This window comes from Palaemon carinicauda, chromosome 21 (genome assembly GCF_036898095.1).
Source record: "Palaemon carinicauda isolate YSFRI2023 chromosome 21, ASM3689809v2, whole genome shotgun sequence".
Classification (NCBI taxonomy): domain Eukaryota; kingdom Metazoa; phylum Arthropoda; class Malacostraca; order Decapoda; family Palaemonidae; genus Palaemon; species Palaemon carinicauda.
In genome coordinates this window covers 25795804-25807646 of record NC_090745.1, presented here as the reverse complement: position 1 = coordinate 25807646, position 11843 = coordinate 25795804, and positions in this window count along the sequence as shown.

Here is an 11843-nt window from a genome sequence, read left to right as displayed (position 1 = left end):
GAGACACGTTACTTGTGCGATTTCTATGTATTTAACAAAATAGTACATAATAAAACATACAAATACATGACTTGGCTGAATAAAACATGAGAAAATATAACTTAGCTGAGTGGAGAGGACCTCTTCCCATCTTCCTTAGGTGGCCTGGCTCACCAGAGAGCAAAAGCTTGGTACATAAATCATGATTTGTGAAGTTGTACTGTAATACACATTATATCTGAACGACTAACATATTTAACAAAATAGTAGCCTACATAATAAAACATACAAATACATGACTTGGCTGAGTAAAACATAAGAAAACATAACTTGGCTGAGTGGGGAGGACCTCGTCCCATCTTCCTTAGGTGGCCTAGCTCACCAGAGAGCAAAAGCTTGGTACATAAATCATGATTTGTGAGGTTGTACTGTAATACACGTTATATCTGAACAACTAATAATTGAAAATGGGAAAGTTACTCCTTTGAACGTGTGTACCATCCTCAACACTTAAGGAGTTTGTAGGAATTGCTCAATCATATCCTCTGATATCTCATCTTTATCTGGGATGTCAGGGAAACTGAACTGAGCATCACCAAATCTGTTGGTGCCCTTCATTCCAAGGTAATTTACATTGAACATCCCAGGCTCTTCTGACTCAGACTCAATGACTGCAACATAATATTTAGATGTCTTCTTGTTTGTATAATGAACTAGTACAAAACTACCTGCAGCTAATTTGGTAGCAGGTTCAACTTCACTGGTAGACTCTGGCTGTGTAATTAATGACTCTGATATATCAATAAGAGATGGGGTGCTTTCTACATCTGATTCACTGGTACTTGAATCACATTGGGAGGTATAATCATATTCAAAACCTTCCAGATGACATTGCTTATATGGTACTGGATCAGAGGACAAATGATAGTTCAATTTTGTAATGGCCAAGAACTTTAACTGCCCTGCACTGCTGAATGGATTTTGCTGCCTGACAGTTTTGCCACAAATCTTTATACACTGATTGCTGCCTTCTTAAATCATCTGTTGACACACAAAGTAGTTCTGTGTTGTGTGTTACTTTCTTAGCCTCCTCATACAAGTCCCTGGCTGACATAACTGTGCAACGACCTTGCAAAACCCGTCGGTAAACATTCCATTTCAGTACAGCACCAACACCATCATGAGGTCCTTTACCATGATAACTTTTCTGAAAGTTCCATTCAGCAGTGCAGTTGTGTATGTCTTTGTGAAAGGTCAGAGCAGCCATGGAAAACCGGTTCTTGAAGTGTGCAGGTGCCCCATCAGTCCACAAGGATACTTGTGTGAAATAAATACCTGCAGAATTCAAATAGTCAAAAATAGCACCATTGAACACTTGAACCTCAAGAGTGGAATGCGACATTGTGTTTGATATTACTGCTATAGCCTTATTATTAAGCTCTCCATTCTGAAGGTAATGAACAATTGCTGTATATATAGTCACAGATTCACCAGTGCTTGAGGTCCAGTGAGCTGCCATAACTTCTTGTTGGTGTTTTATAGCATAATTCTCTGCAAATCTGTTTGGAGGATTATACATCCTTCAGAAAGGTTTTGTTTTGCCTCCTTCAAAGCCTTTGATTGCTGCTTCAGATTGTAGCCTACACATGTTTTACATATTTCAACATTTCACTGTTCATCTCATCACAGAATTCATTTACATCCATTTCTCTACAAGTTAGTGTACCTCATTCCATCTCTTCACAGTTACCTCAGATTCATTATCTTGTAACCACTCTAAAAATTTTGTTGTTGTTTCTGTTGCTATTGGACAGCTAGTGCAAAGTCTTTTCATACACTGAGCATTATATGGATCACATACACATAGTGTTAACAAGTCATTTAGTGTCATATCATTTTTCCATTTCACTGCTGAAAATAGAAACATCATGTTTTCACAGTAAGGGCAGCAGCACACATCTTGGGACTTGCTGGATACTAACATCACTTGTTTTGGTCGAAGTTCACAGAACTTAGAAAGCCCTATTTTATGTTCTGTATGCTGGTCGATGAAAAGTTTATGCACTTCTCTTAAATTGTACATCAACATGCGCTTTGCAACTTTCTCTTTCTTACCCGTCTCCACATTTTTTATTGACTTCACATCTTTCTTTCCAGGCAGCTGCCTTGATATATCATCCTGTAAATAGAAATCTTTCACAAGTTTCTTAGTTTCCACTGAGATTTGCCACTGATGTGCTTTTACTGCTTGTTTAAGAGATATAGAAAGTCCTACATCTTCAGCTATCTTGGTTACAACAACTTGTTTCTTCTTAGGGCTTCAAGGCAGCGCAGAAACGAGACGTTTCACAGCTTTTCCAAATGCTTGACGACTTTTGTAGGGCTCCCTTGGAGTAGATGTTGAGGGACCAGCATCACTTTCCACCAGTTCTTGTGCTGCTCTGCGCCTTTCTCTGTAATTCCTAACTCTAAGTGCTGTGAGGCGTTTTGCTCTTGCCAATGCTGATCCTTTAAGTGAAGCACGTGCTGCACAACTTCGCTCAATTTTTTTCTTTCTAAACTCTTCATCCTGTTTCTTCTTTTCATAGTACTTGCGTTGTCGCTCTGCAGGTGTCATGGGAGACATGATGAAGAAAGTTCACTCATTCAGTAATCAGATAAAAATCTGTAAGAAGAAAAAAACAACTATATATAGCATACTAAGCAGCAACAGTGAATGCTAAAGCTGCGTGAGAAACTTTACCGCACGCTTCGGTAACGTTTCTCACACTGACCATGTAACGTGTGTGATCTAGTCTGTGGCTGACTAGAGTCTCTTACAGGATATTTTAGGGCATCATTAGTAAGGTATTAGGAATCATTTATAATATAAAGTTTTGTTATTTTTCTCCAAAGGATAAGTTGTGTATGGGAAAAAAGGTAAAAAAAACGTCACACACCTTACATTGGAGGTACTTTATTTCCAACCGCAGGCCACAGTCTGACCATACAGTTTAATGTGAATGACATAGTGATGATTAAAATAAGAAATAGTTGTACTTTATATAAAAAGGAAGCACAGTCGTCGATACCCATGCTAAGTTTGCTAAAACAGTGATATGTAAATCCCAAAATTCGACATGAATTTCTGTTTGTTGACATACTGCAACATTATTAAATGTCTCTTTAAATATACAGTTTTTCCAAAAATTATGTCCAGATTCGTAAAATTCAAGGTTCAAGCAGTAATTTGGTATATAATAGATGAATTTTTTATCAATTCTGAAATTCGCACTTAAGGTTGACGTCTTTGTGGAATGACCCATATTGACACTTCAATTTAATACGATGATATTCAGAATAAATCTTACCTGTAATTGATGGTAAATGTAGAGTTGGAACTGTGCTCCTGCTTGAATTCTAAGCATCTTGGAGGAACCGGTTTCCCAAGTAGTTCATATTTTAGATTTCTTTTAAAAGCAAATTCCCCCCAGATGCTGAAGCCTTGATGAGGATGGGTGGCTTAGGGATTAGCAGCTGGGCTCTGATGAACAGTGGGAACTACTTCCTACTGGACCTCAGTGCCCAGCTGTTGATCCAACTAAATCAGTCAGCACTTAATCTTTTTCTTTTGGTTAATTTTTTCTCCCATTTCTTCCTTTTGAGCACGATATTGTTGACGACTTTGGCTTGTTTGAGTATACTTTGGCTGCTGCTTTGGATTTGGCACAGTGTTTGATGGATGGCATTCCATCTCAACCTGTGCCAATTTTGACACCATCACCCTCTGGCAGACCCCATTGGGTGCAGACCAAGTATGTTAAGAGTCGGGCTCCAGTGATCCGGTTTTAAGTCGCCCATATTTACGGGTGATGGGTGACACCAGGCATTGGAGTCATCGGTGGGAGGGGCTAACTACCCCCACTGACCAGTGTACGCCCACCTTAAGAGAGGCAGCCCCTCTCTAATAGAGGACTGTTCCCCGCTGAAGCCTCTTCTCGTGTTGGGCCACATGGGATAGGAGGACTGACATCCTCCGCTAATAGGTGGGTAACCCGGCTTGCTTCTACATCAAAAACTAACCCCTCTGTTGACGACCTGGAAACTTTAAGGGACCATTCTACTAATGTTAAAAAACAAATTTGGGTCACATGGAGAATTTGCGAATCCTTCATGTCACTCAGATTCCCATTGAAACCAATTATGCTGTGCTGTATAAATTATTTCAATGTAATGGTCACATCAGGGAAATTAGAATGAGGCTTGAAGGTTACAAATAGGATTCATGGATATCATTTGATAACCACGATGAAGCATTCAATGCAATCTATGATATCATGAATATTAAAATCAATAATTTGAGTTTCAAGGGTGCTCTTTGCGATCGGGTACCTAAAAATCTGGATGTATAGGGTGACTAAAAATCTGGATGTATAGGGTGATGTGTTCACGACCCGGACAGTAAAATGAATATTATTCATAAAAAAAAGTTATTGAGCTACAGGAGAGATTTTGTGCTTAAAAGAAAGTTTAACTAATGCCCCATCTTATGCTATGAGTTTCATATCTGTAGATATTATATTTTGGGTTTTACAGCCATTTTTAAAATCCAAAATTCTCTGTCCGGGTCAAGACCGCGTGGTCACGACCCGGACGGGGTTGTGGTCTCAACCCGGACGGATGTTTTGGTCCACCAAAAACACACTTAAACCAATGTTTTATATTTTTTCTTAGTTAAAACATCCAGAACATGACACTGAAAGGTGGAATAAAACAATTGGTAGCAAAATCTCAATGTAATACAAAAATATATATATTAAACAAAAATGGGAAACTGAATGACTTAAAACTAATGCATGTTAAAGTGAATGACTTAAAACTAATGCATGTTAAAGTGAATGACTTAAAACTAATGAATCTTAAAGTGAATGACTTAAAACTAATGCATTTTAAAGTGAATGACTTAAAACTAATGCATGTTAAAGTCCCTCAAGGGAGGGAGGACCTTGATGAGGTTTGCTTGTCGTTGGGTGGTCCCCGTGCTGACTGTGAGGACCCCCAACACCCTGCTGCGGTCGACACTGTCGACATCCCCGATGGCTGGGAAGTGGAAGGTGTCCTTCAGCAAGGGCGACCTTATCCTGAGGAAGTCCAACTGCAGCTGCTGCCCGTCTTCCTCCAGGGAAATGACCTTGCCCACAAAGTGGACAAGCTCCTCAGACCTCTTCCCCTGGAAGAGAAGCTGGACCAGGACAAAGTCACCCACCTTGGGGAAAAAATGAAAAAAAAGAATGAATAGCCTAGCCTATGGAATGAATGAATAAGGAATTTGGCTTTAAAACCAAGCCATTCAGCTCGGCTACTAAATTTGACAATTAATTAGAAATTTTCTTCTAGACTTAGGCTAGGCTACTTATGCAATAGATGAACATAATCTAGGCTAGGATAGCCTAGGCTACAGATTTTGAAATATGAAAAAAAAGAATGAATAGCCTAGCCTATGGAATGAATGAATAAGGAATTTGGCTTTAAAACCAAGCCATTCAGCTCGGATACTAAATTTGACAATTAAATAGAAATTTTCTTCTAGACTTAGCCTACTTATGCAATAGATGAACATAATCTAGCCTAGGCTAGGCTACAGATTTTGAAATATTAAAAAAAAGTCCCTCACCTCTGGCTCCTTCTGGACGAATGGATAGGAGGCAGCATCAAACTCGAGCTCTTCTGCAATCTCATCTGAATATTCAGATGAGTCGTCACAGAGTGCAGGATTGTCGATAGCCTCCTCATCACTGCTGCTCGCCTCAACTGGCTCAGACCTCCTCCTCTTAGCCGCCTGTCGTGCCTCCTGCCCTCTCTTCTCCTGCAACCTCCGCTTCTTCTCCTCTCTGGCTGCTTTCTTCTCCTCCTTGTCCCGCAGCTGGCTAAGAGCCTCCTCATCCTCAGTCAGGATGCAGGCGCGGATTTTCTTGCGCCCTCTAGCAGCAGGGCGGGGACGAGCCTTCGGGTAGGGCTGCACAGCTTCGGGAGTGACGTCGGGAATTGGAGGAGATGAAGGTGTTGGAGTTGGAGTCTGCCGAGGTTGGAGTGCTGCTTCAGGAGTGTTAGCCCTAGACGCTGAAGCAGAGAAGGCTGGTGACATCCTACCTATTCCAGATGGTCCAGGCTGAGGTTGGTCAGGCTCCGATGGAACTGGTGTCAAGGGTGCGGCAACAGTTTGTGGCAAATCATCATCATCATTAGGAGGGGCCTGCTCTGTGACTTCTGCCCCAGCAAACGCATCATCTGGAAAGATGTTGCGGTTGACGGGAAAGATGCCAGTAGCGCGAAACCCATTGGTGATGTTGGTGACATTACAAACCTTGTCCCAGGCCTTGCACGCCATCTCTGGCAACATATGTTCCGTGATGGGCACGTGAGGGTTTGAAAGTTTAAAATCGTCCTGAATGGATCGCAGGACAGACTTGAAGGGGCCAAAGACACTTACATCTAATGGCTGGAGTTTGGCTGTAGTATGAGGTGGCAGCGTGACAATTACGATGCCATGCTGTATCGCATACTCAACCACATGAATGCTCATGTGACACTCGGCATTGTCCATTATCAGCAGTATCTTATTCTCCACTGAAGAATAAGACACCTTATGGAGATGCTCGAGTGTCTGCACGAAACGCTCATGGTCCATCCAACCGTTAGCCTGCAAGAGCACTGTGGTTCCAGGAGTAGTCCCTCTCTGAAAATCAGCATTCATCTTCTTCCGTGCGATGATAAACACTGGAGGGAAACCATGCCCTGCAGCATTAACAATCCCCACGAAAGTCATATGATTGCCTCTCTCCCGAGCAACCTGCGAAGCAACAGGACGACCTCTCTCGCAAACAACCTTACATGGCTTCATCACAGTGGACAAGCCACTCTCATCCAAGTTGAAGATCCTGGCTGGCATGAAACTGTGTCGCTCGACAGCTTCCACGTAAGCCTTGAAGAAGACTTCAACGTTTACGCGGTTGAAAGCCATCGCGCGCGAAAGTGACATGCCCTCCGGAGCCTTCAATGCAAGCCTTGGATGACGGAACATATACCCGTAATACCAGTCACGGGTGGCCATACCTTCCCTCTTCCAGGCATCAGGAATAGACGGGCTGCCAACAGCCTCTGCATACTTCAGGATCATCCTCCTGAAAGCTCTCGTTGGCAGGCCGTAGAACATCCGCGCGATCTCGATAGAGTATTCCTCGATCAAGCGTTCCTGCGCATCGGTGAAAACCTTTTTTACGTTCTGATGCTTAGGCACAAACGTTCTCCCATCACTCTCCTTGATGGACCGAGTGAAAGCATCCTGAAAAAAATAAAACAAAGGTAAAGTGGGGAGCATAGGCCCGATAGGGTAGGCTAGCCTAAATGAAAAGTAGCCTAAAGTTTTTAGCCTACACATAGAATTTAAGAGGGCTTAGATTTATTTAAGCTTACCCCAAGAGTCGAAACTTTAACTCCAAAAAGTTTGCACGCAGTGCGGATGCTACAACCAGTCTCTAGGCGGTGGTAAAATGCCTTCTTTAAGTTGGTCCTATCCGTGGTTAGGATGTTCCTTGGCTGGTAGTTGCGAGGCATGGCTGGGAGTCACGAAGGATCTGAAAGAGATAAATGGCATTAGAGACATAGGCTAGGCTAATGAATATTGTCTATAAGTTCATAATGAAAAAATATTTTGACCTTTTCAAACACCCATAATTTGTTAGTTTAGACAATCAATAACTTTATACGAGGTAATAAACAGTATTGATATTTGTTCCATGTTAAAATTCTATTGCCTGACCAATTAATAAATTTTAGAAAAATAAAAATTCTCCGTGTTCTCAACCCTGACAAACCTGTCCGAATCGAGAACACGGACCTTGCATTTTTTAATAATTTTTAAAAAATAAAAAATTGGCCTAGGTTAAATATTTCAATTTGGAAGACTAAACACTATTGGGGGGCACATATCAATTCTAAAAAAAATTAATTTGCACAAAAAAAATAGCTCAAAACTGACTCTATGTTTGACTTTGGCAATCACCCATATTTAATTATTTTAAACCATCAATAATTTTATAAGAGTTAATATGTTATTTTCATTAGTAAAATAAATTTTTGAATATACTTACCCGATAATCATGTAGCTGTCAACTCCGTTGCCCGACAGAATTCTACGGACGGGATACGCCAGCGATCGCTATACAAGAGGGGGGTGTACTCACCAGCGCCACCTGTGGCCAGGTACTGCAGTACTTCTTGTTGACACCACCTCAATTTTTCCTCGGTCCACTGGTTCTCTATGGGGAGGAAGGGTGGGTCAATTAAATCATGATTATCGGGTAAGTATATTCAAAAATTTATTTTACTAATGAAAATAACATTTTTCAATATTAATCTTACCCGATAATCGTGTAGCTGATTCACACCCAGGGAGGTGGGTGAAAACCAGTGTACATGTATATCAAGAAGCTAAGTATCCCCTATTTCATATTATCAGTTATTCAAAATAACAATGAAATTATAAGTACCTGGTAAGGAAGTCGACTTGAACCATTACTCTGCCTTTAATAAGTTCGTCTTCCTTACTGAGCGCAGCGTTCCTCTTATGAGGCTGAACAACTCCAAGGTGCTGAAGTATAAAGGGCTGCAACCCATACTAAAGGACCTCTACACAACCTCTAACCTAGGCGCTTCTCAAGAACGAATTGACCACCCGCCAAATCAACTAGGATGCGGAAGGCTTCTTAGCCTACCGTAACAACCCAAAAACAACAATAAAAGCATTCAAGAGAAAGGTTAAAAAAGGTTATGGGATTAGGGGAATGTAGTGGCTGAGCCCTCACCTACTACTGCACTCGCTGCTACGAATGGTCCCAGGGTGTAGCAGTTCTCGTAAAGAGACTGGACATCTTTGAGATAAAAAGATGCAAACACTGACTTGCTCCTCCAATAGGTTGCATCCATAATACTCTGCAGAGAACGGTTCTGTTTGAAGGCCATCGAAGTAGCTACAGCTCTCACTTCGTGGGTCCTTACCTTCAGCAAAGCAAGGTCTTCATCCTTCATGTGAGAATGAGCTTCTCTAATCAGAAGCCTTATGTAATACGAAACTGCGTTTTTGGACATAGGCATCGAAGGTTTCTTGATGGCACACCATAAGGCCTCTGATTGTCCTCGTATAGGTTTTGACCTTTTAAGATAGTACTTTAGAGCTCTGACAGGGCAAAGAACTCTCTCTAGCTCGTTACCCACCATGTTGGAAAGGCTAGGAATTTCGAACGATCTAGGCCAAGGACGTGAAGGAAGTTCATTTTTTGCCAAAAACCCGAGCTGTAAGGAACATGTTGCTGTTTCGGATGTGAATCCTATGTTCCTGCTGAAGGCGTGAACCTCACTAACTCTTTTGGCTGTTGCAAGGCAGACGAGGAAAAGAGTTTTGAGAGTAAGGTCTTTGAAAGAGGCTGACTGGAGAGGTTCAAATCTAGGAGACATAAGGAACCTTAAGACTACATCTAGATTCCAGCCTGGAGTGGACAAGCGACGTTCTTTAGAGGTCTCGAAAGACTTAAGGATGTCCTGTAGATCCTTGTTGGAGGAAAGATCCAAGCCTCTGTGGCGGAAAACTGATGCCAACATACTTCTGTACCCTTTGATCGTAGGAGCCGAAAGAGATCTAACATTCCTAAGATGTAACAGGAAGTCAGCAACTTGGGTTACAGAGGTATTGGTAGAGGAAACTGCATTGGCTCTGCACCAGCTTCGGAAGACTTCCCACTTGGATTGATAGACTCTACGAGTGGATATCCTCCTTGCTCTGGCAATCGCTCTGGCTGCCTCCTTCGAAAAGCCTCTAGCTCTAGAGAGTCCTTCGATAGTCTGAAGGCAGTCAGACGAAGAGCGTGGAGGCTTGGGTGTACCTTCTTTACGTGAGGTTGACGTAGAAGGTCCACTCTTAGAGGGAGAGTCCTGGGAACGTCGACCAGCCATTGCAGTACCTCTGTGAACCATTCTCTTGCAGGCCAAAGGGGAGCAACCAACGTCAGCCGTGTCCCTTCGTGAGAGACGAACTTCTGAATAACTCTGTTGATGATCTTGAACGGCGGGAATGCATAAAGATCGAGATGGGACCAATCCAGCAGAAAAGCATCCACGTGAACTGCTGCCGGGTCTGGAATTGGGGAACAGTACAATGGGAGCCTCTTGGTCATGGAGGTGGCGAACAGATCTATCGTTGGCTGACCCCACAAGGTCCAAAGTCTGTTGCACACGTTCTTGTGAAGGGTCCATTCTGTGGGGATGACTTGACCCTTCCTGCTGAGGCGATCTGCCGAGACATTCATATTGCCCTGAATGAATCTCGTTACCAGCGTGAGGTTTAGACTTCTTGACCAAATGAGGAGGTCCCTTGCTATCTCGTACAGCTTCCTCGAATGAGTCCCTCCCTGCTTGGAGATGTATGCCAAGGCTGTGGTGTTGTCGGAGTTCACCTCCACCACCTTGTTTAGCAGGAGGGACTTGAAGTTCATTAAGGCCAGATGTACTGCCAACAACTCCTTGCAATTGATGTGAAGCGTTTCCTGTTCCTTGTTCCATGTTCCCGAGCATTCCTGTCCGTCCAAGGTCGCGCCCCAGCCCGAGTCTGATGCGTCCGAATAGAGATGAAGATTGAGGGTCTGAACAGCTAACGAGAGACCCTCCTTGAGAAGGATATTGCTCTTCCACCACAGGAGAGTAGTCTTCATCTCTTTGGTAACATGAATAGAGACCGCTTCGAGCGTCATATTCTTGTCCCAGTGAGCTGCTAGATGGAATTGAAGAGGGCGGATGTGGAGTCTCCCTAACTCGGTGAACAGGGCTAACGATGATAGGGTCCCTGTTAGACTCATCCACTGTCTCACCGAGCATCTGTTCCTCTTCAGCATGCTCAGTATGCACTCTAGGGCTTGGTTGATTCTTGGGGCCGACGGAAAAGCCCGAAAAGCTTGACTCCGAATCTCCATTCCCAGGTAAACGATGGTTTGGGAAGGAATAAGCTGGGACTTCTCTAAGTTGACCAAAAGACCCAGTTCCTTGGTCAAGTCCAAAGTCCAACTGAGACTCTCCAGACAGCGACGACTTGTGGGGGCTCTTAACAGCCAGTCGTCTAAATAAAGGGAGGCTCTGATGTCCGCCAAGTGGAGGAATTTCGCAATATTCCTCATCAGTCGCGTAAACACCATAGGTGCTGTGCTTAGGCCAAAACACAGGGCTTGGAATTGGTACACAACCTTTCCAAAAACGAATCTCAGAAAAGGTTGGGAGTCTGGATGAATGGGGACGTGAAAGTAGGCGTCTTTCAGATCCAACGAGACCATCCAGTCCTCCTGCCTGACCGCTGCTAGGACCGACTTCGTCGTCTCCATAGTGAACGTCTGCTTGGTGACATAAGCATTGAGCGCACTGACGTCCAGCACCGGTCTCCAACCTCCTGTCTTCTTGGCCACCAGAAAGAGACGGTTGTAGAAGCCCGGGGATTGATGATCCCGGACTATCACCACTGCCTCCTTCTGTAACAGGAGCGACACCTCTTGATGTAACGCTAGCCTCTTGTCCTTTTCCTTGTAGTTGGGAGAGAGGTTGATGGGAGAAGTGGTCAGAGGGGGATTGCGGCAGAATGGTATCCTGTAACCCTCCCTTAGCCACTTGACAGACTGGGCGTCTGCACCTCTTCTTTCCCAAGCTTGCCAGAAGATCTTGAGTCTGGCTCCTACAGCTGTCTGGAGAGGAGGAGAGTCAATGTTTGCTTTTCGAAGACTTGGTACCTTTCTTGGACTTGCCCCTGTGACCGTCTGGGCGGGTACCTCCTCGGCTGGGGGCTCTGCCAC